The 26,557-nt window shown below is 34.5% G+C and overlaps 2 protein-coding genes across 2 annotated transcripts in view; both read left to right on the top strand.

Moving 5' to 3' along the window:
• LOC134651124 (nuclear pore complex protein Nup85) overlaps positions 1-26,557 on the top strand; it is a 329,105-nt gene that overhangs the window by 30,131 nt on the left and 272,417 nt on the right. The window lies entirely within an intron of this gene.
• LOC134651138 (allatostatin-A receptor) overlaps positions 1,164-26,557 on the top strand; it is a 139,646-nt gene continuing 114,252 nt past the window's right edge. The window contains exon 1 of the mRNA XM_063506164.1: positions 1,164-1,486. The gene's annotated coding sequence lies outside the window, so the exon portion shown is untranslated. The remainder of the gene's footprint in view (positions 1,487-26,557) is intronic.

Genomic DNA, 26,557 nt, shown 5'->3' with positions numbered 1-26,557 from the left:
TACATGATCTGTGAAAATTTCAACTGTCTAGCTATCACGGTTCGTGAGATACAGCCTGGTGACAGACGGACGGACAGCGGAGTCTTAGTAATAGGGTCCCGTTTTTACCCTTTGGGTACGCAACCCTAAAAACTAGTACTTTGACCACATAGAGTGGATTTAAAAAAGCGGCCCAAGTGCGAGTCGGACTCGCCCATGAAGGGTTCCGTATTTAGGGGATTTATGACGTATTCAAAAAAAAAATACTTACTAGATCTCGTTCAAACCAATTTTCGGTGAAAGTTTGCATGGTAATGTACATCATATATTTTTTTTTAGTTTTATCATTCTCATATTTTAGAAGTTACAGGGGGGACACACACATTTTACCACTTTGTAAGTGTCTCTCGCGCAAACTATTCAGTTTAGAAAAAAATGATATTAGAAACCTCAATATCATTTTTGAAGACCTATCCATAGATACCCCACACGTATGGGTTTGATGAAAAAAATTTTTTGAGTTTCAGATCTAAGTATATGGGGACCCCCAAAATTTATTGTTTTTTTTTTTCAATTTTTGTGTGAAAATCTTAATGCGGTTCACAGAATACGTCTACTTACCAAGTTTCAACAGTATAGTTACGCTACGGCTTAGGCTACGGAACCCTAAAAATGGAACGCCATGAAAAAATTTAGAAAGTTTAAAGTTAAACAGTTTTATTTTAACTATAATAGTTTACTTTACTAAAGCTAGAAAATAAAAATTATACAAGTAATCGGAGGAGGCTCGGTAGTGTTGGGACACTACCTAAGTCGAGTAATACAGTAAAAGAAGAGTAATCAAGCAATTTAGTTTTCTCGAGTCAGATTTCGACATAATCAGGCGTATTCTGATTTTTAAACAGGTTATGAATTCGATCAGAACCATAATTAATCCAGATCTAATCAAATTCCGCGTATATGTCAATGTACGAGTATTAAGTTTAAAATTAAAACGTGGGGCAGAAAGTCAGTAAGTGCTACGGACAGAAAAAAAATAGTATGAATAAATTCTGTGAAAAATGAATGTAGGTATATAAATCATATATTTGCTATTGGGTCTTAAACTAGAATAAAAAAGGAGGACGATTAAAACCGAAAAATGTTGCAAGCCATCAATAATAAAGCTTGAAAAATCAAATGTCGCTCCAGCCTTTAGCGGCTGGATTCAGTCACCGCCTGGAACTCGTCGCGAGCGTGCGCTGTACCGCCCAACGATCCGAGCCTCGGGACGCGTTCCATATTTAAAAATAAAACCCCATTAAATTTCAAATACGTTCCATAAAGTTACGTTATTGTTTTGCAAGAAATAAAAGCACCCCGTTTTGATTTTGTAAGTGACTGATATGTTTTTTGCAATATTTTTGTGTTTGAGACTAAAATGTAAACTTTTTTAAGGAGTGGATTAAGTGTTTCAAGAACTGATTTCGTTTGATTTGGCCGTTAGGTCGCAACTTTACGACGTAATGTAAGTGACTAAAGTTTTTACCACAAATTATTATTATTATTTTTATGTAAAATTAAATTTAAGGCGTATTTATGTTTAAAATCATTAGGTACATTTTTTTTGTGTAAAATAATCTAGTAATTCAGAATAATTATGTAGGTAATTTAAAATTATTACTTATAAATAAAATTTTAAATTTGTTTGAGTTACCTATAGCAATGACATTTTTCTCGCGTGATATTTTTCGAATACCTTTATTAGTACGATAAAAAACTTGTTGATATTTTCATATCATGTTAAATATATTATAGGTACCTATACCAAAGCAGTCCATGACAAGATAGAGATGATGATAGTGATGTTATCAACGTGCAGTTTTCGTAGCAAAGGGTATGGTTGGAAGAAAAAACAAATACATTTGAATATTCACTTTTGTTCTTGACTATAAAATAAATACTTATCTTAGGATTACACCTCTAGATATAACTCTTTACGGTACAAAACCTTTTCCGCCCTAATATCTAATACCTTTAAACGAGCAATTCTTGTTTATTTATTTATTTATATATATATATATATATTTCGGGGATCTCGGAAACGGCTCTAACGATTTCGATGAAATTTGCTATATGGGGGTTTTTGGGGGCGAAAAATCGATCTAGCTAGGTCTTATCTCTGGAAAAACGCGTATTCTCGAGTTTTTTATGTTTTCCGAGCGAAGCTCGGTCACCCAGATATTATTTTTAAAACAATGTACCTACGTCAAATGACATTAAATGTCATAAAAATACAACTATAGTGCGTGCAATATTTTAGAGCCTTAAATTAACCTTCCTGTGAGTTCCGTTAACGTAGAAAGATCATTTAGCTATTTAAAATGATTTTTTTCCAATCGACATGAACAACTGACAGCTAAATATGTTGAGCAAATTTTAGTCGTTTATTCAGTAATAATTTGGATAAGTGATTATAAATATGTATATAAATCTCATAATTTGTGAAATATATAAGGGATCATCCATTAATTACGTCACACGAATTTCTAGGTTTTTTTACCCCTCCCCCCTCCTTGTCACACTTGGTCATATTTTGCAAACCCCCCCTGGTGTGACGTCACATTTTAGGCAATTTTGTTTTCAACGAAATCGACAATATTAACTCGGCATTATTTTTATAATAAAAAAAATATTTTTGATATATAAATATTAGTAATTTTATAACACAACGAAAGTTACATCCAAAATCTCATTATTTAACTGTACAGCGAATAAAAAAATATAAATTAATATTCGGTTACTAATGAAGTTAAAGTGACATCACAATGTTTGTGACTCCCCCCTCCCCCATGTCACAACATGTCACATTCTCTTGACCCCCTCCCTCCCCCTAAACGTGTGACGTAATTAATGGATGACCCCTAATGTTTAAAATACTTGCGTATTTGTTTTTTGTCAACCATACTTTGCTACCAATACCGCACGTTGATAACGATCACTAGAGATGAAATACGGTTTTATAATGGCAAAAGTTGTTTAAGAGTTCTGCGAAACGTAGTAAATATAAATGCAGGCTAAAAAGGCCACAATTTTTTTATGATTTTAATTTTTTTAAGCATTTTCTTGACATTTTAATTGCAGAGTACGAATAAATTTTGAATAAAAAATTACGGATCCATCCTTAGATTATTTATTATCATTATACCAATAAATAAGTAATATAGTTATTTTTTTCGTTAAAATGCAACAATTATTTTTCAATGAAAAATAAAGACATATCGATTTGAAAAAATGCCTACGTGTTGAGAATTGTACCTTTATACAGTATGAAAAAGCCCAGCAAGCAAAATAAGGGGCGTACCTTTGCGGTACTTATTACCTACGTCTTGTTAATAAGAAGAAAGTTTTTTTGGAATAACTTTGGCAACTGTTCTAGTTGAAAACATATTTCGTGATTTTTAATTTAATTATTTTCGAAGCGATTATTTTCATTTATAACGAAACTAATAATTTATTGTAGGTAAAATAACAAATATTTATTAAGTAGGTACCAGAATCCAAAATCATACTTATATGACTCAAAAATACTTGGTCGTTTAAATCGTACCTATAACTGTCTGCAATAGTAGGTACGATTTATACTACAATACATTATATAAATTTGAAATAATCAGTATAAAACAAAAGCATAAACATTAGTAATTTTTTAAAACCTACCTACGCCATAAACCCGTTTGTATTTGTAGTTAAATGCTGTAAATTGTCTATTTTTAACTTTTCTAAGTTTGGCAATGAAATAAAATGAAATGAAATGAAATGAAATGAAATGAAATGAAATGAAATGAAATGAAATAGTTTATTTCAGGCAACTAGTGGCCCATACATAAATACCTTAAAACTAGCATACATACTATAAAAATATAACTAAACACTAAAAAACACATTATGATTGCGATGCATTACACAACCCCGCAGTGTCAGGGAACCGGCCGCGGAACCGCCGAAACTTGACACCCTTCGACCAAAACTCCTCCTTAAGTTAAGTTAAGCAAGTTAAGTTAAGTTTGGCAATCCAGCGGGGAAACACAGCAAGCGTCCTGGGGATGATGCCTCAGGCAATTTTAGCTTTTTAATGTTTAATATGTAGGTAAATGAACTTTATTGTGATAACAAAGACACATTACAAGTTAGATCAAGTCCGGCGAATTTTTTTTTTTATCTCTTTCTTTCATGTAGGTAGTCGTATGCCATATCTGATTTGATTATTAAGCTAAACTCCATTAGAGCATTGTTAAATACCTTACCTTACGCGTAAATAAACTAGGTAGTTTATTGCGAAAACTAGAGGTGGTACGATTTAACCGTCGGTACGATATAGCCGACTCTCCCCTATGTAGGCACATTGTTAACCCGATAGCAGCCTTTCAATGTAACACTACAACTCTTTTACCTGAAAAATAACTACTCGTGGCACACGAGAGGTTCAATGCTTGCTGCCCTCGTATAAAAATATTGCATGAAACTGATGAAACTGTAAGTGGTGTCACAATCACGATTTAGATATACCTATTGGTTAGATATACAAGGTTTCAAAACTCTGCTAACACGTAGGTACATATACTTAGCGGTGCAATAGCAAGGTATTTACCATGTCATGAAAATGATGTAATTTTTTTCCGTGTTTTATATGGCATTTTATTCAGTTTAGGGGCTTATTAAACGCGTGAATATTTCGTAACGTGAACACCATGCCTCCAAGTTTGTTTAAGGTCGCGGCGCCTGTAATAAGGAAATTGTGATATCAATCAATTAAAGAAGTTTCGATACAATGTTTGATATATTATCGGTACATCAGTTTGGAGTATTTACTAATATTTTTACTCTAGGTTACTTTTACGCTCTGAGAGTTAATTAAACAAAACATAATAACAAAATTAATACGTTTCAAATTCATGTGACTAATAATAATGTACTAATTCAATAGCCTCTTACGTTTTATGTATCTAGACAAAACGTGTAGGTGGCCTATCGATGTTAACTTACTGACAATACTTATACAGCTATAATAATATAAGGTGCTAACAAATTAGTCACGGATATTTTAAGAGATAATACATTACATTAAAACAATTAACTTTTAACTGTAATTAAGGAACCTTTGTATATCATTTTTTTGTTTTCATTTACCGAACAAAAAAAAAATATTATAATTTATTTTTAAAATAATCACCCTATTATGTACCTGTCAAGATGTTTAACACTGTCTGTCATGTCACGTCAAAAGTTGTTTTTCTTAAATGTCATTATGCTTTGGCGGGAAAACTGTAGGTTATTAAATACTAGCATCTGCCCACGGCTCTGCCCGCGTGGAACAAAAAAACCGTCCCATGCGAACAAGTAGTGTGAAAAAAGTAGTGTGCTATCCCATACTAATAATCTCTGTGCCTAATTTCATCCAGCTCAGTTAAACTGTTTGGGCGTGACGTGATAGTGTAACAAACATCCATCCACTCATACAAACTTTCACATTTAATAATAATTAGGGTAGATATTTAACGAATGCTAACCTACCTAATTAACAAGTAATTTAAAAAGCAAGCACGGACATAAGAAAACTTTTATTAGCATAAACTGTTTATAAAAATTGTTGAAAATGGTGACCCTGGTTTTCAATGCACAATAGTGCTCGCTTTCGGATATTTTCATTAACACGCATTAAGATCTCTCTTTCCCTTTTCATAACCTCAAAGGCGTCGGTAATCCGTGTTTGTAATTCTTCTGACGTTCTGATTGTGTGCCCGTCGTTTCCATAAACCAAGTCTTTCGCTCGTCCCCATACGTGGAAATCAAGCGGTGTTAAATCTGGTGAGCGGGCTGGCCAGTTCACTGCACCTGCTTGAGCCCCACCCCGGCCAATCCATCGTAATTGGAATCGTTCCGTTAAGTACCTTCTTACGTTACGATCGTAATGGGCTGGGGCACCATCATGTTGAAAGTACATTCTCCTACGGAGATCGACTGGTACTTCATCTAGCAATTCTGGTAGGCCTTCTTGTAGGAATTGAAGATACGTCCTTCCATTGAGGCGGTTGAGAAAGACAGGGCCTAACAAATAATCGCCAAGTAATCCTGCCCACACGTTAACGCTGAAGCGAGTCTGAAAGTGGTCAGGACGTGCTAAATGGGGATTCTGTTCCGACCAAAAGTGTGCATTGTGAATGTTAAATAATCCCACCCTCGCAAATGTACACTCGTCGGTCCACAGTATGTTACGTCTGGCGTTTCTAATAAGCCACTGACTGAATAATACACGTGGTTCATAATCCTGTGGTTACAGTTCTTGAACACGCGTGAAATGGTAAGGATGTTTTCCCTCACGTTTTAGAATTTTCCACACGTAGACGCCACTGACATTAAATACATTCGCTGCGTCCCTAGTACTGCTCATGGGATGGCGGTCAAAAAAATCCAATATTGCAACTTCTAGACGAACTGGGTACCTAGGCCTACCGGCTTCACCTATTGGCATGAGGTTTCCGGCAAGAAATCTTTGATGTGCCCGGTAGATAGTCTGAGGATTCACAATCGTATTGTGTCTTTGTGCATAAAGCCTTGAAGCTCCCGCCGCACTGTAGTTTGAGTCGCGATAACATCTTACCATGTTTAAGTACTCGTTTTGTGTGTAGCGGTATGGCATAGCGGTAATTAATTAAATTTCTTTGCAACCGACACAATCTGAGAGCAAATTGCATGACATTGACATTCAAGTATTTTATTTATCAACTTTAAGAGGCCGCTTGAATGATAGTTTAAAGAGGTTCTAGAATGTCTAAAGAGGTCTCATTTAATTATCTTATTAACAGGGTGTTTGAACGTAGCAAATTTGTTTCCTAGTTTTCTCCAAAAAAACATAACAAAACCAATGATGTTTCATACTTAAATGTACTCCGAGAACCGAGTACTATCAGCTGTAAAAATATCCGTGATTAATTTGTTAGCACCTTATATATATACCTAATGTCAACTCGGCCTTATTTTCCATTAAGTACTGTCTTGTTTGAAAAAGTTGTCTCGTTAGAAAATTTCTCGTCCTTAAATAGGTACCGGGAGAAAACAAACCAAGCGTATCAGTTATAAATATTGAAAACTAACTTTTAATTATTTAAACTTGAGCGTGGCTAGTTTTTTATTGGTTTGTACTTTCTCTGCGCTAATGTCTTTGCTTGTGTTGCTTTGCGTGTGAGTTGTGACATCTCTTAAGTTAGGTTGCGCAACATAAATATCCCACCAAAAGCATTTTCATGTAAAATGTTGCCAAGACGAAACCATAAGGCTCGCACTGACAAAAAGTTATCTGATCTCTTGTAGAGCCAAGCTTCTAACTCTACAGGCCCTACCTTCACAGACTCTACACCTTAGTCCAAATATGTGGCTTGACCGTTTCGTCACATGTAATGGGCGTTAGGTGAAAAATGTATTCACTATTCATTATTTTTTATTATAAAATAGTTCTTGTAATAATGAAACGGCCAAGCCTGTGAAGGTAGGACCTGTAGAGTTAGAAGCTTGGCTCTACAAGAGATCAGATAACTTTTTGTCAGTGCGAGCCTTATGGTTTCGTCTTGGCAACATTTTACATGAAAATGCTTTTGGTGGGATTTCACATCTTTTTGTAAGTTGCTTATGACAATCTTCTGATTTGAAGGGTTGCGGGTGATTTACTAGGTATTAAAAATCCTGAAATACGTACTTGGGGGCATATTTTATATACAATCTGCTTTTTACTGATTCCCCATACAAACTTCAACCCCCTTTTTCCCCTAACGCCTTTTTCCACCCCTTTTCACCCTTACGGGGTGATTTTGGGGTTGAAACTATTTTACATCCATAACCTTTCCCGAATGAAGGTTGAGGGAGGCGATGGCTGAGATACGCGTCGTACTCGTGAACGGGTGCTGTTACTGCTGTTTGTGGAGACGGGTCTGTTTAAGCTAACACGAATATATTTAGTAACTTTATTTTTTAATTTAATTGCAGTGAGACGCCTCATTCGGTTCTCGTATGTTTTTTTTTTTCTCGTAATGTGTTAATCATACAGGATTGTGACTCTTGGAGACCCTATACATCTCTAAGGATAATTTGATAAACTATGTTATTTTTTAGTTCTGACACTTAGAGACATTTACACCTCTAAATAAGTTTAGATTTTTTTCCATGTATCTGTTTTGTTTTTATTTTAATATTATTATTATAGTTTTTTTATGTAATTCGACATTAAGAGACCTTATACATCTCTAAGTAATTGTATTACGTTAGTTTGATTTGGTAGTTGTAGTTGTATTTAATAATTGTTGATTATTATTATTTTGCTTGTATGTAAATTCAATGTTGACGTGTAAAAGTGCCCTTGTGGCCTATTTGCTGAATAAATGTTGAAGTTGAAGTTGAAGTAACAATAACTATCTACATACCAAATTTCAACTAAATCGGTTCCGCGGTTATTGATTTCCCATACAAAATTCCACCCCCCTTTTCACCCCCTTAGGGGCTAATAATTTAAAGTTTTTGAATTTTTTTGTTGTTTGTGGACTAATACTATCTCACATACCAAATTTCAGCTTCCTAGGACTTTTGCCCTAGAGGTTTTGATGATCAACAGTGAGTGAGTGAGTGAGTCAGTGACTAAATCGAGGTTTTTTAGACATTAATAAAATCTTAAGTATAAGAGCTATGCAATTGAAAATTTTTATGCTTAATAAGTCCACTATTGACACCATATCCCGAGAGTTTTGTTTATCTGGTATAATCCAAACCCAAGTTAAGAGGGTTCAAAAAAACGACGAAGCGCTTCGAGAAAAGGTAGGTAGTGCCCTTGCGCTTCGCTTTGCTCGTCTTGGCGGGGGCACTACCGTGCCCCCAGATATTTTAAAATAAAAACGTTTGACATGTGACTACTTCCTATCAGGGTCGTACGCTTGTTTGCTACCATCGTGGTATAAAATAAAATCAATTCATTTTTACCCGACTGACAAAGAACGGCGTCTAAAATGTATGTACATACGAGGGCCAATCCGAAAATTTTTAGTTGATCAGAGAAGAAAAGGAATATAAAAAAAAACTTTATTAACGTCTTTTCAAAGTACCTATTCCCTGCTACATTTATGCACTTATGCATTCGACTGAACCAATTTTCAAAACAGAAAAAATACTGTTCTTGCGGAAAGTCAAAAAAAAAGTCGTCTGAATTCGTCCAATGCTTCATCCGTCATCGAAAATCATCGCCCACGTAATGATTTTTTTACCGTGGGGAACAGAAAAAAATCACACAGAGCCAGGTCAGGGTCTATAGGGAGGGTAGATATGGTAGCAGTTGTACTCCTGATTTGTTCAAACGCAGCTTACTGAATCCCATGAATTATTCTATAGATTTGTAATTTCTAGTAAAAATATTACTGAAAATAAGAGTGCTGCTTTATTGTTTCCAAGCAAACTATTGTGAATTTTAGTCATGGGATTAGTAAAACCAAGAAACAAAACACTAGATAAAACTTCTCAGCTTTATACATTCCATGACTTTTTTTGTAATTTCTAGTAAAGTTTACTTGTTTTTAAGTCAGTATTGTTGTTTCAAGAAGGACAATTTTTTTGGTGTTAGTAAATACAATTAGTAAAACTGGTTCATAACCGTTAGTATAATCTACTTGTCATGGGATTCACAAAAATTTTACTAATGATTAATATTTTTTACTTGATTCTACAAAAATTTTCTCTCCGTGATTGATACGGTTTTAACACCCCCTGGCACTGATTATTTGATTAAACTAACCGACTTGGTTTCACATTACATCTCAAAACTTTTTTGTAGTAGAAGCGTTGCGAGACTTGCACCTTTTTACATGTAATGTTTTTGATGGGATTTATATAGTTCTGGCAGCCGTGTGAGCAGGAGCATTATCTAGATGAAAAATGATGCCCCGGGTTCCACTACTTGGACGGCTGACGCTCAGCTCCTGGAAGGCCCGTGGCAAGCAAACTTCGCTGTACCATTGGCTCGTAACTGTTTTCTGATCTTCAAGTGGAATCACGGCTACAGGCCCACTACGTCGAAGAAAAACAGCAACCATTTTTTCGTTGACGCTTCGGCCGCGACTACTTTAGTGGGTAAATCATCTTCTTCAAAGACCCATTCTGTTGATTATTGTTTTGTAAATGGGTCGTAGCTGTATATCCAAGATTCGTCGGATGTCACAATGTAGGTCACTTGTTGTGAATTGCCTCCTTCGAATTTATTTAGCATAAATTTGCACCAATCGACACGTCCATCTTTTTGCTCCTGTGTGAGAGAATGTGGTATCCATCGAGACGCAACCTTCCGAACTTGGTGATCATGCAAAATGGTAGAAACTGCCTTGTAAGTTAGCCCTCGTTTATAATCGTAATATGTCATAGCACGAAATGCTTCCCGCGTTACCTCCATTGTTGCGAATAAAAAATGACAGACATGTTTTTTTTCTAATTTCATAAAAAAATAACTGAATGTCACTGGCCAGTGACATTACACAAAAGAGTTTGTAATGAAATTTTCCTTTAAGCTACAATTAAATTAAATTAATAGGATTAATAATACGCCGTTGACTATTTTCGGATCGGCCCTCGTACCTACTCGTAGAATACCACTCAAACAGCTTGTCATCCAGTTTTAATAATGAATCTAGTTAGTTGTTTATGTTCAACTTTTGACAGTTATGTTGACACCGAAGGGTATAGAAATAAATATAAATTTATAGATAAGAGAAGAGCGTCATAACTGAAGTTTGCCAAAAAAATAAGGGTCGCCTGCCCCTTTGGTGTCGTAACAGGCAGTTTAATGAGAGCTGTGACTATCTCGCTTTGGTTCCGTACCTTCTAATAAATAAAGAGTTTGTTAAGTTAGTCACGTGGTTGTGGCACTTGTGGCACATGTAAAGATAGTACTTAATACACACATTCACGATGAAATAAAGGCATTGTTTACCGGTTTTTCACACAAAAGGTTCTAAATTCAAACTGCTGCTTTGTCATTTAAAAAGAAAGGGGATGACGTCACGTGACCCTTCTCCATACAAACGTAGTCCCCATTTTCCTCTCTAAACATTAACATTATTAGATAGTATTTTAATCCAATTTGATGTATATTATATAAAACACAAAGCCTCTTCGTCTGATTTTTTAGATTTTTGATTATTATAAAATTTGTATGGAATTTGGATTTGCTCCTAACTCTTATAATAGTCAAAAAATCTAAAAAAGTCAAACGAACGAGCATACTTATGGAAAATATTTTTACATTATATGATGTAAAAATATTTTCCATATTGTCAATATACAGAGAGGAAAATGGGTACCCCGTTTGTATGACAATACGGTCGTCCATGCACTATCCTCTTAAGGTTATTATGCGTGGTGGGATATCTGATCAATATTCTATCTAAGTTATTAAATTTCCAAATTAAATCCGGGAGTAAGCAAAAAAGACATATGCATTCATTGTGACCTATGAACCCCTAAAATGACAATTTGTAAATTTTTTGTCACATGCCGAGTTTTTCTTTCATTTAGTAACACTGGAATTGGCTAGTAAAAAATATTATTAATGGCCATTTCTAAGAGACTAATTTAAAATATAGGTAAATAGAAGTCTTAAAAACGCCGTCAATGATTTCTAAATTAATTGCTTTTTAGCTGTCGTTAGAGCTGTTTATTAGTTATTCAAGCTGTAAAGCAAGCTTTATTTAAGCTATTTCGTTGCCTTCGTATTGAGTTCTACTAATCCGAGTTTTTAGTCCGCTTAAGAAGTACGATTTTCTAACAAATTTACTGAAAATACCAATATAAACTGGCAACATATTTTTAAGTGATACAAATCTCCTCAGTTAAAAATTACGAGTATCTTTTGGATGCCGTTTTTGTAGCAAATTATTTGTATACGCCCATTTTATTAAGCATTAGGCTCGAATTTCAGTCGCTCTAGCTCGAGAATCGTAAAATTTAAAGATATGTCGTTACTTCACTCAGTCAGAGTTATCTTCGCTACGAACTGTAGAATGAAATAAAAAATAAGCTAAATGTAATGACGAAAAATGTTTAACATTTATCGCACCTTAGATTTGTTTTGGAGTCTTTGTAAAATGTAGCGATTACCGACATCGACAGTAGATACCGGCGGTCATTTTTAACATTCATAATAATAAAATTATTAATATCAAAATTAACGCTTTGTTACTCTCAGACGGTCTAGCATGAGTTGCGTTCTCGCGCGCGACACCATACATCAAGCGCGACTTCAAGTATGGACTCGCGTGCGAGAACGCAACTTATGCTAGACCGCCAGGTCTCAGTTACGATTCAAAATTTCTAATGGTTATCTTTTTAACTCAATTGTAAGTACTTATATGGGGCATTATCTATGAAAAGGGACCTTATTGTCGATGGCGCTTACGCCGCACAGCGTCGCGCGGCATTGTATTTATATCGGAGCATCGTTAATAATGACGTAAGCGCCATCGACAATAAGGTCCCTTTTCATAGATAACGTCACATATAGTGTTGTCACTGGTGTGAGCGGGTATCAAATAAATAGTAAGATTTACAAAGATGTAATGACGTAGTTTCTAGTGAATAGTAGTAGGTACCTATGCTAAAAGATAAGGCAAAAGTAATTCACTATATTTGATTAGCATGCTTTGGTTTTAAATTGGGCCATTCTAATAAATATGACGAGTTAATATTATGGATTAATCAGAGCGCTTGAAATAGCTTTCACAATAATTATATGTAGTATTATGTAGAGGCCGGAAATGTAACACTGGTATAATGCAAATATGAATATTATTGGTGCTTTTAATGTGTGTTTCTCTTTGGAGACAACTCAATTACAGTATGAGTGGAATTTCTCTTATGCTTACCTAGTCTGATAAAAGTGGGGCAAGAAAATTTAAACAAAATATAGAAAATTAATCAGAAAAAAATTAAATATCTTACATTTCTGAATTATTTTCAAATTGTAATCCATTTTGGCAAATTTTGGCTTTCAGGGGAAATCGATTACAACGTACCTTAATTTGACGCAAACGCAAAATTTATAAAGTTACTGTAACTTTATACATTTTGCGTTTGCGTCAAATCCGGTAGTTCTGATTTTTTGCAGACTTGTTTATGATGTTGGCCCAATGAATAATCCAAGTTTGTGACCTCGAGCGCCGAACGCAACTTTGTCAAAAATCGAAAAAACCGCGAAAATTTCGGTTTATTTTTAGTTTCAGGCGATTCTAACCCTAAAGGACTAGTTTTTGATAGTATATTCCTTAGATAGACGTTTTTAAAGAAGACTAAATTGGCTACAATACGAGATTAGAACTGTCTCTGTAGATTGCATAGATTCCGAGATAAAGGCTTTCAAAATGTAGACTTTTTTGAAATTGAGCTCGTAAGCTAAGTGAGTGCAGTGAGTATGCACTTTTGACTCAGGTGATGCCGCTTGGCACGATTGTTCCTAAGGTCAAACAAAGCTGATTTGGCCCAGTAGCTACGAGATCGTACTAACAGTTCTAATTTCGTACTGTAGCAAATTTAGTCTTCTTTAAAAACGTTTAAGGAAGGTACTATCAAAAACGAGTCCTTTAGGGTTATAATCGCCCAAATCTAAAAGAAAACCGAAATTTTCGCGGTTTTTTCGTTTTTTGACAAAGTTGCGTTCGGCGCTCGAGGTCAGAAACCTGGATTATTAATTGGGCCAACATCATAAAAGTCTGCAACTGAACTGAACTGAACAGAACTACCGGATTTGACGCAGAGGAGCCACGTTACAAAATTCTACAAATTCACTGGATTACCTGTCAAATAAGAAATAAATGAAAACGCCCCCAATAAAGAACGCTTGAAACGAACGAACGTTTGTTTGAAGTAACGAAATCCCCAGAAGCGAGAGAAATGAGGAAATTAATAATAAAAGGAAAGTGATTTATTAGAAAAAGCGGCCAAGCGTGCTAATATGGCGTAAACACGATGAATTTTACGCGGAGTGTGCCAATTTTGGCCGAGCTAGGTTCTATAATATTTTTTATACTAGGCTTAGCCCGTCTTAATTACTTTATATACTTAAATGATGTGATGTATAATAAGCCGGTCTAAATAAAAATAAAAAGTTTGTTGAAGTTGCATGACATTCTAAAACATGACTAAGTAGTTTATTTTCTTGTCTTTTTAAAATTACTTACTTATTAATTACTTTTTAGGTATTAACCTAACCTTAAATTATACCTATCTATTTTTAAAATATCCGTGACATTGTTTGTAGACATATTTTCTTTTAAAATATTCCGTATACATGTCGTTAATTTTCCAGCAATTTTGGTGCAGCATAGTAAAAATAAAGGATTTTCTTCAATTTTTTTCTAGAGAGAGGATTGGTTAAGGTTATTAACCCTAATTATCTATTCCACCTAGAGTAGGGCATACAGATGCTTTTAACCAACAATGCTGCACCAAAATTGCTGGAAAATTAACGATCACTGCTGATGAATCATTCACTCACTCTTCTCTTATTTACGCCTTAAAGGGTTTGGGTCATTAAGTGGAATAATGGTTCTCAATAACAGTATTCCTTGTTGATGCGGAAGAAATCAATTAAGCTCGAACATTACAGGGTACCTTTTAAGAAGGCTTTATAATATAAAAATTGGTTACGCTCCTCAAATAAGGACCGTATCTTTAAACAAGTCAAATTAACTAATTTGTGTTCAAAATTTTGGAAATAGTATTTTATGCAACCGTTGTTTAAAAGGGGTCAAAAAAGGCGAGTGGCGTGAGTAACAATTTGAGGCGAAGCCGAAAATTGTTAATAAAGACGCCACGAGTATTTTTTGACTTAGTTAAACAACGTTGCATACAATACTTTTTCTACGACCAAGCACTTACTTTGAAATGCAATGAAATAATAATAAAAATGGATGATGATGATTGTTTCATGTCCTAATGTGATAGGTTGTTCAGTGCGTAGGATTTGATGGAACGAAAATTTTACTATTTTTGCGCTACGACGCACGGTATAGGTATAGGAGATACAACCCTATAAATATTTTTCTTACTTTTTTCTTTTTTTTTTCTTTTTTTGTGTTTTTTAAATTTTACTTAGGGGTTCCTTAAAGGGGAACGAAAATTTGATTATTTTTGCGCTACGACGCACGGTTTAGGAGATACAGCATTATAAAGTTTTTTTTTATTTCTTTTTTGTTTTTTTTTTTTAAATATTAATTAGGGGTTTCTTACAGAGGAATGAACATTTTATTATTTTCGCGCTACGACGCACGGTTTAGGAGATACAACCCATAAACATTTTTCATTCTTTTGTTTAATTTTTTTTTGTTTTTCGTGTTTTTTAAATATTACTTGCGGGATTCAAAGGGAAACGAAAATTTGATTATTTTTGCGCTACGACGCACAGTTTAGGAGATACAGCAATATAAAGTTTTTCTTATGTTTTTTTTATTTCTTTTTAGTTTTTTTTAATATTAATTAGGGGTTTCTTACAGAAGTTACAGAGGAATGAACATTTTATTATTTTTGCGCTACGACGCACGGTTTAGGAGATACAACCCATAAACATTTTTCTTTCTTTTTTTTATATTTTTTTTTTGTTTTTCGTGTTTTTTAAATATTACTTACGGGTTTCAAAGGGGAACGAAAATTTGATTATTATTGCGCTACGACTAGGGCTTCCAATACCGGGATCCCGGTATTTCGGGATCCCGGGATCCCGTCTTTTTAAACGCATTTTTCAATACCGGTATTTTTAAAGGCAATACCGGGATCCCGGTATTTTAAAAATGAGGGAAATGCGCAGTATAAACCCTTTAAACCCATTATATTCGGCTGTATCAAAAAGCTTACTAAACGCCAGACGCATCTAGAGTTAGACCAAGAAAAGTCTGCAACGATTTTGATAGCACGCGCAGTGCAAGTGTTATATTAAACGTCAAACTTCTATGAAATTATGACGTACACATAACACTTGCACTGTATACTGCGTAATTGCGTATGCTATCAAAATCGTTGCAGACTTTACTTGGTCTAACTCAAAAAGAGGTCTCTACTAAACTGGTCTCTAGCCCGCATTTTATTATTGAAACAAGATCGTTGCCTAATGCGTCATATAAATATTTGGTGGTTGGTGGTGGATGAATCCTGAAGTTATGTGAGTGATGAATATGATGATAGTGACATTAACATGAACATAATTAGTTGTTATAATTTTATCAAAAAATAAAACGAAAGAGCAAGGATAACTGTAATAATGGCAAACCAATTTTGACGGAAACTTGAAAAAATGTTGTCTGGTTGGTTAAGCTGGACTACAAATGTAACTGGTGAGGTGAAGTCAACAAATTGGATAAAATTATTGCCAACCTTGAGTGTGAAATAAAATTATTGCAGATGGCGGCATTGATTGTTTATTGTTGTTATAGCTTTTAGGACATATCTGGTATTCCAGTGAGCCTTTTTAATTCCCCTTTTTAATAAAACTGTATATTTTTAAGCGATTCATATCCAATACCGGGATCCCGGGATCCCGGTATTGATGTAGACAGTTTCGGTATTAATACCGGTATTGTGAGAAGTCCGGTATTTGGAAGCCCTAGCTACGACGCACGGTTTAGGAAATACAGCATTATAAAGTTTTTTTAATGTTTTTTTTTAATATTAATTAGGGGTTTCTTACAGAGGAATGAACATTTTATTATTTTTGCGCTACGACGCACGGTTTAGGATATACAACCCATAAACATTTTTCTTTCTTTTTTTTAATTTTTTTTTTCGTGTTTTTTAAATATTACTTACGGGTTGCAAAGGGGAACGAAAATTTGATTATTTTTGCGCTACGACGCACGGTTTAGGAGATACAGCCCTATAAAGATGAAAATTGATGATAATGATGATGATTAACCAAAACATGTCTATGGTTCACTCATCTGTCAGAAATGACAATTAAAATTAGGTTGGCAACAATGTATTCCATACAATATTTTTTAAGTGGTGATTACACGAAGTATCGTAAAAGTGCCAAAAAGATACTGCGTGTATGCACAAATACTTTTTTGGGGAATAGACTAAAGACTTGTCTTGACAACTATAAGATAGGGGTTTAAAGGTGTGTGCACGACCCTTTAAATGACAAATAAAAGTACGGGAGTAGAAAAAAAAATAATTAAAACAATGGAATTCTTGTACCCTTGAGCATAATAATGAAACATGGCATTTTATATTTAGGTAGATACCTATCGTATAATGATCACGAAGTATCAAATTAGTAACAAATTTTGTTACTGTAGTCATACTAACATTGCTTGAACCCCATGTCAGTTAGCTTTTAACGTAATCAGTTCAAAGAACGTGAGAATCGATTTTTTGAGACTAGCTTTTTTAATTTCAATAATATTTAAGTATCTCTTGAATGATATTCAACTTTAAATTGTGATCAAAGTAGGCAACCCCTCTCGGTAGTCTCGGTGATTTACGACAGCCCGTCACATGCTACAAAAACCGAAATATGTCCGCCAAGTTTACGGTTTGCAAAAAACATCGTGTTTATACGATACGATAGTTTTAAGGCTTAACCAAAATAGACGTCAGAAAAAAAAAATGGTTATGTCACGCGTTAGCGCTAACCCTTTCGATATTATATACGGGGTCAGCCAGTACCTAATATAAGGGATTTATCGAACTTCGATACTTCCTTTATTGGGAAGGAGTAAAATAGTTTCCTTGTCAATAGCCTCGGGGAACTAATACAATAATAACGGAATTAATCCTAAAAACACCAAAGCTGACTGATGAAAAGAAAACACCAAAGCTTATACTGAGTTTCGAATAATGGCAATTAAATAAAGAATTAAAAAACATTTTTGTCAGTGGAAATAACAATGAAATTAATTTTAAAGAAAAAAAAAGCCAAATTTCACCAACTGAAATCTAACTTAAGATTTTACGCACAAGGGTAAATATAGGTACCTAGTCAGCACCCATCCAAATTATGGGTCGAGTTTAGAAACTAGGATAATCCGTTTGGAAAGGGTTAACAGAAGTAGATGAATTTTATATTTTCCGTGAAAAATCATAAGAACATTTGTAGAACAAGGAGGCGTATTCTGATTGTAGTAACAGGTTATATATAACCTGTTACTACAATAGTCTGTAGACTTGCTTTTTTTATGGCTATGATTTATGTAACAATAGTGACGTTTTTTTGACACTGACAGATCATATCCATCCATATACAGAGTGCTTCCTGTAACAGGAGCAATAAATTAAACTGTAGGCTGTACTCCTCAAACGGCCCAACATTTGTTCAGCAACTTTTGAAAATAACTCAGGTTGTGATTTTTATTACACTTTAAAGTTTATTCTAAGACGCAATGTATTGCAAATTTTGTTATGTTTAAAGCGTGACAAGCAACGTCAGATACACTGATGTCAGCGTACATTGAAGGCAATATTTATTTTGTATGAAAAAGAGGAAGTCTAAAGGATTCATAATTTTTAAAAGTTGCTGAACAAATTCAATTGCTGAATTGGTCAGTTTGAGGAGTACAGCCTGCAGTTTAATTTATTGCTCCTGTTACAGGAAGCACCCTGTATTTTTAGCAGACTTTTATTGTCTATTTATTTCATGTTTTTTAAGCCTACCAGTTTTGTATACCTACAAAAAAACAGTCTTTCCATAAGTCTTTGACCTACAAGAACAGCTGATAAAGTCCCTACAGAGTTGTAATGTAGTTATTATCAGATATTTAACCTGGAACCTTAAAGGACAATTGACTCGGTAAACACACATGCTTTTATTTCCTTAACTACTTATTTCTGTTCAGATAATTTTGTACATCCGTCCCACGCATAGCTACTTTTTTCGAGTGCACATTTGTACAACCCAACAGTAACATAATTATTTATTTTGATATAGCTGTTTTTGCTGTTTATAAACCCGTTGTCGCTTATGTCGCAAATTCGTGTCGGTTTCCTAACTGATATGCGACTTAATACAATACTGTTTTTGTTACCACTATACAAACTATATGGGGAAATGGTAACACAATAGGAAAAAAACTCTGGGACATTTTTTTTATCCCATTAGGATCGAAGGAGCTCGTGATTCTGAGTAGAAATAACACAAAAGTGTCAAAAAGCGTCACAATATATAATAATGGCAAAAAATAAGAGAAACGCTCAGATAACGCAACTAGGTACCTATACATAATAATCGCTGAAAAATCTCTTCCTGATAGCCTTTTAGGTGGGTGAGCAATAAAGTGGTGTTAAGTACATAGGTACATAATCCTGGCGCACTATCACAATACCGTGCGTTCATTTTTATTGCTTTGGAGATAGGTAAAACATCCATTTTATTACTTACTTAGATAAACTTTATTTTCCTTCTACCACTCTTCCAAATAATTGTTAGTGGTTAGTTTTGGCAAGGGTCTAATAAATGTTGTACGGAGGGTGATTTATTTTATTTTAAAATAAATACTTTTTTTAAACATTGACTTATATTTAGTATTTCGTATTAAGCTGACTGACGTAATAATTTTAAGTTTTTCTTCTATTTGCTGTATATTTTTTACACTCTAACAACTTGCAATCCTAATAGTCTGTTAGATTATTTTGTACCCACGGTTAAATAGATATATATTATGTTATTTCCCATGGGCTCACCTATTTTTAGCCATTTGATCCGCGCCCTTGAAGCAAAGGTAAATATGGCCCGGCTTGCATACGGATTGTTTGTCGCCACTATACCTACGTCACTGCTATATCCTCTAGCCGACCAGAGACATATAAAAAGGTCTCCTGTTCCATTCTAATTTGAACTTTGTGTTGACAAAATAAAATTTCATTTTGCTTGGCAAGGTTTAACGTATGGGGCTAGAGGATAATCATTGCTTTAGATATAAGTACTTTATGGAAAATACGAATTTGATCGTAAGTTAATAGTCTAATACACACACATATGGTAAGTATTAGTAGCCCAAACGTCAAATTAGTGAAAAGTCTTATGAAATTCTATTACTTCTTTTGTTTGCTTGTTTTTATATCCATAAATTATGAAAATATAATAAAATAAATCAATGTCATAATTTTCATAGAATATGAATTAGGATTCTAGAGTGTGGACAGAACTGTGACTTTGATGACCACTGAATTTAAACTTAAATTTCAAATTATTTACCTATTCCTAAATTAAATTTACACGCGGAAAAAAACACAAAGATAAAAACCAAATAACATGATAATGTATTTGATTTTTGTCTAAAGGTCACAACCTTTAGATAAAAAATTCAAATATATCGTAACGTTTGAACTTTTATCTGAGTTTGATAACAAAAACAGCCACACTGTCAACAGGAAATGAAAATGTTTTCCTTTTTTGCGTCTAATTTAATAATCTCGATACCTACATTCCCTACGTATTTAAAACATACTGCCAAAAAATTATATTTGCAGTACATATGCTATTTTTCCGCTTTAGTGCGTAAAATAGCACTTTTCGTCCTTCCTCTTTTCCGCACTTATATCCTAAATAACTATTTTAATTCTCCCTGTTCTCCAAATATTGTTAGAATAAACGTTGAGCTCAGTAGAAACTTTTACTATTCTTATGTCATCTTACCTATTAGTTTCTATTTTAATGGTTACTTAGATCCGTGAGGTATTGACGGATGTTACCTCAAAAAAAAATTAGGTGCAGATACCTAGGTTATAAAAGAATCTAAACAAACAAAATCCACCTGACCCGGGTATTTAGCTTATTACAACGGCAGCGGCACCTTCATAAATCGAACCTGCATAAGGCGTAATCCTCTAAAATGCTACCTATTCCCTTTTATTCAAAGCCCAAAACCTCCATAACTCAAAATGTTTAACCTTATTAGGACGATCGAAAACCTACTTCAAAAAGGATAAAAAAATAAACTCTTTATCACAAAATATCATAAATTTCATTACTTATCTAATAATTAAAGTAAATAAATTAGGACCGTAGAAAAAGGCTGCAGCTAGTCAGCAAAAAAAAAACAGACGGACCGGAAATGATACAAATTCTGTAATCACGTTGAGCTATAAAACATTTTTATGAAGCGCGAAGATTCTTGTTTACGCGTTGAAGCTCGTTTGACTAAAGTAAATTAATGTGTTTAGTACTTTTGCGCAATAAAACTGTCCAAATTGTATATCAAGCGGGATTATAAAGGTTTTAAAATTGAAATGTTGTTGACATAATGAAGTGTAACTAAAGTAGAATTTTGCAATAACAGAGTTTATTTAGTTTTGTGGGCTTCATCCGTTGTTTGTTAGTTCTGGTTGTTACTATAGCCTCTAACCGCCCAGACGTCGAAAATTGCCAATAAAAATGCAATCTTAATTTGTCAAAAGAAAGATTTAAATTAGAATGGCACAGGAGACTTTTTTATAGGTCTCTGGGCGGCTAGTGGTTAAACTGTCTTAATTTATTGCGTTTTAGTGATAGTTCAATTCCTTTTTCCTTTTTAGGGCTTCGTACGCGAGTTGTTCCAATCGGAACCATAATTTTAGAACATCAAAGTTATTCAGAATCATTTCACTTATTATGGAAGGGTAAAGTTAAGTAATGACACACATGTTGAAATTTGTTGATAAACTATTTTTGACCTGTTACATACAGACAAACAGGCAGATGAACAGAGGAAAGTATAACCACGTGACTTTTCGTTGGCATCTGTCTCTCCGATACATATTTTACCTTCCGATCAAATGGCTGACATATCACCATATATCGTTAAAGCATTGCAAATATACTTCATGAAATACGACTAGCTGGAGGCATTCATGTCGTAGTTCTTACTTGTTAATTAAATTACTTTTACAAAATACACATAAGAGCCGTTAACATGCAAATAAAGGAGAACTTAACGAGTGTTTTTTACAGTGTGTTAATTAAGTTTAATATTTTTACAATGAACGAGACCCTTCCTGGAATAACATGAAAAGATTATATGAATAAAAGGTGGGAGGGGTTTTCTTTCCGCATGAATTTATTTTTATGAAACACTTCGTAGCTTATGTTTTGCATCCTTATTTTGCAAGGGTTGGATTACGTATTTTTGAAGAAAGTCACCTTTGACACTGACATATCCGATCCATATCGTATCTAAACCATATTTAACGTAAGTATCTTAAAGTTCGAATTGGACCGAGTGACATTTGACGAGTGTCGTGGAAACACACTCAGCCGTGACGCCACACATGTGCGGCGGTCCGAATGCAAACATACGATCGACCAAACACTATTAGGGGAAGGTTGGGCAAAAAGGTTCCTAAAAAAAGGAAAAGCTAGTTTCATTAGTAACTTAAACTCACTTACAGATACTTGGTAAAGAAACTCTTGAAAGCAGAAATAGCAATACAATCTCAATATTAACTACCAATATTTTCAACCTCGATAATTCTGGCCGGAAACATCGAACGGTGTCTAGACCAAACGTAAATCGGAATAATCCAAATAGGAATTCGCGCGCTCCAGTAATCGGGTTCTAATATTAAACGTAACGATCGAATGTTTGCAAACAAGATGCTAGTTTTATGGGTCCTCAATCAGAGTAAAGGTTGACGCTCACATTTCGACTTAGCTGCCGTTCGAATTTTTGAAGTGAAAACTTCTTCAGCGGCGCTGCGCACGTTTTGAGGTGGGGAAAAAATGTTAAACTCGAGACAGCGTAAGACGATCACCTGACCGTAAGACGGTCACGTGACCGTGAGACGGACACGACGAAAAACTGTTACATGTAATGTCATTGAGTTTTTCTTTATTGATTTAAATGCCATTGAGTGCCAGTGAGTTTCGCTCTAACTGGTATTAATATAACTCGAGTACTAAGAGTGATGTGCTTAGGGGTTTCAAGTAATGCGACGAAATAACGCTAGATGGCGTTAACCTCAATTGTACAGACATTTTGCACTAGTCATTGAGTTTTCACTTCTGCCAGCACTCCCGGAGTGCAACCCGTTGTTTTTTTTTTTGTCGAGAGTCGTATGTAAGTTCGATATGAAAATTCATGCTATTACACATATTCCCTTTACCGTAGAACAATCTAAGCGTAATTGCTTCTACCGAATGCTTGCCTGGGCTTGGGCTACCTAATTCAAAAAATTAGGACACTACTAGGTAGCAACACTGGTAGTCGTTTTGTTTTGTCAAAACGTTTATGATAATTTTTAATCCGTTTATGATATTCTTTTTAATCAAGTTGAAAAATTAAGACTATTATTATATCAGAACTAAGCCAGGTTTTAACGTTGATTATTTTATTTTAACTTTAATGTTTAATGTCCGGTATCCTCTTGTTTCTCCAAAAAGCTTATTTTATGTAAAATATAGCAAATAATATTTCGAAATTATTTCCAATGGACTGATTAGAACTCTAGCGGAGGAAACTAATGACTACCCGATATTTACTCAACCATACAGTGGCGGCCTTCCAACAAATTTCTTGCATTTACGATAATCTGCGTCGTCCTGCAGTCTATGGGTTTCCATTTCTGACCTCAGCTGCACTACTGGTACTGAACGCGTCGCTGTTACAGTCAATTTCCATAGTAAAATGAACAGTAGTGCAGCTGCGATTGGAAATGGACTGTCACTTTATGGCGACGACGATGGTGACTACGTGTTCAATAACCCTTAACATAAAGTGCAGTGCGCTGTTTCGAATCGTTTACTGCATATTGATCTCCTTTACGGATCGCTGAAATGCTCGATGGATCGACCGTTGAGTGATGTAACCGTTTCTTCGGAAAACGTGTCAAATTGAAACGTTTCAACCGTAACAAACCTGCAAGTGGCCGATGTTGCGGCAAAAAATTTCATGAGTTTAAATATTTATGAAGGAATTTTAATGGTAACATTAACGTTTATATTGGAAAACTTCACATGAAAGTTTTTTCATTCGAAATTCATTCGAAACTGTTCAACAATGTTCAAGCCCTGAAAAGATTGTATCGTGAAACGAAATAGTTATTTGCGACAGACCTTTACTACGCGCCAAAGAAACGAATGAAAGAACGACTCCCAGGCGCGCTTTGATCATGAATGGTATGCTATTAGTGGAATCATGTCAATGAGTGTACAGAGTACCTAACAGATAAGGCATATGATTTTTTATATAAAACAACTTTATTTTAAAGAAATACACAGTATTTTCACATCACCTATTCGGAAAAGGGCTTTTTCACACCACCTATTCGGAAAAGAACTTTTTCTTCTCTGCTAGGAGGGATCAAAGTGGCACTTTTCTATTCTAGCACACTATTTTTACATTTTTTTGCACATTATTTTTTTAGCTTAAAATTAAATGTTTAAGCATCAGATTGTGTCAACACTAAGATTTTTTTTATTTTCCTCATAGTTGATGTGAAAAGCGGTATGTGTCACACGGTATCAAAATTATTTCGTCTTGGGCGTTAAACACTTGAATCCCTATCATTACGCTCAGGATTCTACTTTAGAATCCATCGCTTCATTCAGGATTCAATGTACGCCCTTGACGGAAATATATCATTTTGATCCCTTGTAACACAAGCTACTATTTCTTCTCTTCTAGGAGGGATCAAAGTGGTACTTTTCTGTTCAAGGTCACTGTCTTTTTTTACATGCTATTTTTTTAGCTTAAATGGCACATTTATTTTTTACTACACCAACGCGAGTAAATTACTAACTGAACACCAGTTCAAATCTAATTCAAGTGAATGCTATATGTATCATTCAAAATCATAACTTAAAAGTCAATTCCACTAGTCAACATGAGGATAGGTACAAAATCTACTTCAAATTACTTTGCCACTCTTGTGGATAAGATACAACTTTCTCGATAATTTTTGAAGAATAAATACGAGCTAGTGTGGTGAAAAATAACATTTTGTATTTTTGTACATATTTTGTAAAATAACATATTTATTTTAATACGGAGCTTCAACTATTTCATAGTTTTAGCCATACCCACTAAATGAAACTATTCAAAGAACAGTTGTTGTTTAGGAATAAGACTGAAAAGTAAAATTGTTGAAAGCATTATTAGCGGCAAGCCATTAGTCCTCATGAAAAGACCGAATGAAAGAACTCACTCACGGTGAGTTTTGAACGTGAATGCTACGAGTATTCTATCTCTTTGAGCGCAATTGTGTCAATGAGAGTACAGAAATGAAAACAGATTGTTCATTAAGTAGGTACTTTGTAATACTTAATAAAAATCTGCAACAGATACCATGATTGTAAGCAATGAATATCGTCAATGAATTATTGTGTGCTACTGATTAATTGAAAGAGACATTGCATAAGAAATCTTGAAATAAAGATCAAAAACTTTTTATAAACAGATTTTATACATATTTCGTTCAACACTAAGTTCACTTGATGACAGCACAGATAAGTAGGTAACGTTTTACACATCGAAAATTCTAAAATAAAATTGTTTAGATAATAGAGGACTGTCGAAGGTACATGAACAATACAGTCGCCATCAGTTATATCAGAGGGGCCAAGGTGCTCAAAAATATCTAAACATGCACTTTAACCCATTATAGTGTCCCACTTCTGGGCAAAGGCCTCTCCCCTTGATCTCCACAACTCCCGTTGTTGTGCTTTTTCCGGCCAGTTACTGATGAAGGTGTTTAAGTCGTCCTGCCACGCCATCTCTGTCTGGGCCTGCCACGTTCATGCTTCTTTTGCGGTATCCACTTGGTGGCTATACTACCTACCTGCTAAAGACTGGCATTAAGGATATATTATTTTCGTCGTGTCCGTGATATCTGGCCGTGCTACCTCTGGCTGCCTTAGAATACAATCAGAAAATCAATAGAAGAGAAAGTGAAAGATTAATATAAATGTAGCTTATGCAAAACAATATAAACAAATACCTACAATATAAGCAGTGAAAATAATCATTCTAAAATGAAAGATCCCAAACCGCAAGTACATCTATTTCAATGTTTCACCAATGATCAATCTGGTCCTAATGAAATTTATGTAAGTACTTGTTATCACATTACTCCTATACGAGACGTAAATCATTTTCCACTCACAACACACGGGAATAGTGATTTGAAAGAGAATTATGAAAACAGTTTATAATAAGCGCTTGGTTAGTTATTTCAGTTATTTGCATAAATTTATATTTTCCGGTTCACGTGTCTGCGCGTGTCTATTGTGAGAAGGCTCTTTACATAAATCGATACATTTTACTCTTTCATTATGTTACTGTTTTCATCGTCACACTTGCTCGTAGCAGGTATTATTCCACATAGGCATACAGTATCTACATAATGAGTTATTTTTAAATATGTATATATAATTGACTGACAAGAGAGATTTTGTTTTTGTCACAAAATTGTGCGAACTAACAAGTCTTTGAAGTTAGGTATGTAAATTTTATCGTAAAAATAGTGAAATGGAGAGTTAAGCCTAAATAGTCAGTTTGCAGACATTCTGCGAAACCCTATGGAATCGTGGTGTGTGCATTTTTAGGGTTCCGTACCC

The sequence above is a fragment of the Cydia amplana genome, chromosome 9, assembly GCF_948474715.1.
Source record: "Cydia amplana chromosome 9, ilCydAmpl1.1, whole genome shotgun sequence".
NCBI lineage: Eukaryota > Metazoa > Arthropoda > Insecta > Lepidoptera > Tortricidae > Cydia > Cydia amplana.
Note: the sequence above shows the minus strand (reverse complement) of the source record. Positions and strands in the feature narration are given on the sequence as shown.